Source organism: Pungitius pungitius, chromosome 9 (assembly GCF_949316345.1).
Source record: "Pungitius pungitius chromosome 9, fPunPun2.1, whole genome shotgun sequence".
NCBI classification, from domain to species: domain Eukaryota; kingdom Metazoa; phylum Chordata; class Actinopteri; order Perciformes; family Gasterosteidae; genus Pungitius; species Pungitius pungitius.
Genome location: NC_084908.1, coordinates 4670890 through 4672879, shown reverse-complemented (window position 1 = coordinate 4672879; position 1990 = coordinate 4670890). Strand labels below are relative to the sequence as shown.

Genomic DNA, 1990 nt, shown 5'->3' with positions numbered 1-1990 from the left:
ATCTGAAGCTTCATGTGCATTCTTGTGCGGCTCAATGAAAAGTTTGAATTCTCAACAAACTCTGCTGAACTTCAACCCATTACAGGGGTTACAGTTATTAAATTAAGTGCACGTAAATGTAATAACTGTTGTAAGCTTTGTTCAGGAAACACAGGCCTGAAATGTTTATATATTTAATTAATAAAAGAATATTTACGCCCGTGTAAATAGCTTTTGTTTATTAATCTGAACAAAGCTGAATCATCGTCATGACTATTTATTGGGCCAAAATGTTCATTTAGTTTCATCACTGTGGTGAGGTCACAGTTTAATGAATCTTTTTGACACAACTCTTTTTTTAGGTCCAGACCCCAGCGAGCTGGTGCTGTTCTCCTTGTGTCCAGCTATTGCTGTTGTATCCTCTCTCTTCTCCTCTCTCCTATCTTCTCTTCTAGTTTATCATCTCTGTCAGAAAAAAGGTAACTACTGTATACTGCTCCTTAAGAGCTAAATGTAAGAAATGTCATTGGTAATCTACTGAATGAATTGTCATCACAAAGAAACCTGAAGTCTCTCCTTTTGATCCGTGTTGGAGTGTTGATGCACCGTTCTGTCTGTACTGATGTTGTATTGATTTCTGCAGCTCCACAACCTGATCAGCAAACACCTCAAAGAAGACAGCATGGGGTAGGTGTAACAGAAGAAAGTACTGATTCATGGCAATAAATCAGTTCACGATCCTAAAGGACAAATGTCAAATTTCAGGATGAAGATGTGTGCTATGCTGCACTGGAAATCCAACAGACATCACACAGACCACAGAAGAAGAAGATCCAGAGTTCTGACTTCAGCACCTATTCTGCCATCAATACTTCGAGGATGTAGAGTCTGAAAAAGGGAAATAACAACCACAACTATTCAACATCTACCAATTTGATCATTTGGAGTCAATTAGACCATAGAAGGTAGTTTGCTTTAGGGCGGGGCTTACTGTGATTGACGGACTGCAAATCAATTTCCAAGTGATTTAACTTTACCTCTTCCCCAACTTCAGTACCTGCTCTGGAGAACTCTGTACTCATCACATCCCTCATTTTTTCATCCAGTCTGGGAGTTGTTCCACCTTCAACTCTTTCCCAGTGTGTTTTCAGCCCATCGCAAAAAATAAACAAGATTGAGACAGAAAAAACATACAAGTTGATTTTTCACAGCGACAGTCTGCAAACAAATGGGTGAATTCACAGGGGGAAGCATCCGCTTCTTTTATCACAATTAATATATTGCATTGAGTAATGATGAGTAATGATGAATCTTATCATGTCTTTTAAGGCAAATAGAGCATTCTGTCACTTGATCTTTATTGATGGCTTCTAGATGTTATGCCGATAATACTTTCGCTTTTTGCTTAATATCCGCAGACCTTTTTATAAAGAATAAAATGTTTTTAAAACCAGAGAGAAAACTTGTTTGTTATTGTCAATCAAATTCTGTTTCAGATTCCTCTTTTTGGTTGAAATCGACCTGTAACATTTCCTTATGACGCCTGCTTATCTGTAACAAGACATGATTGCTGTTTTCAGGCAGTTTCCTGTTCACATCACAAGACAGAATCCACCCAGACCGTTTAGAGTTTGTGACCTCAAGAGAACGTCATGATGGAGCCTCATTCTGTTACACATCATAAAGAGCCAAGATGGCTGCTGATGTCTCAGCCACACAGTTTACAAGAAGTTAAAAAAGTTAACACAGAGGTGACAGCAAAGCAAACCACAACCATTTGACACCTTCTGCTCAGTTGGGCCCACAGGAAAGTCACAGTGACACCGAGTCCCTCACAGGACTGCAGAGCACACGCAAAACAACGGAGACCCTGGTCTCACATAGGGTTCCTTCTCTCACATCGTTGTACTTCAAAAAACGCTTTAAATTATTTGAATGCATGACTCGAATGTTGGAGTATTTGTTGACAACAGTTTTTTGTGTTTTTGGGGAGAAAAACCAGTGAAAACAG

The 1990-nt window shown here is 39.2% G+C and overlaps 1 long non-coding RNA gene across 1 annotated transcript; it reads left to right on the top strand.

Annotated features, from left to right (window-relative positions):
- The first annotated feature begins 253 nt into the window (after window positions 1-253).
- Window positions 254-1362, top strand: LOC119217336 (uncharacterized). The gene is made up of 3 exons (XR_009956961.1): window positions 254-458; window positions 623-666; window positions 745-1362. It is a non-coding gene; the product is annotated as an uncharacterized LOC119217336 (long non-coding RNA).
- The last annotated feature ends 628 nt before the right edge of the window (window positions 1363-1990 follow it).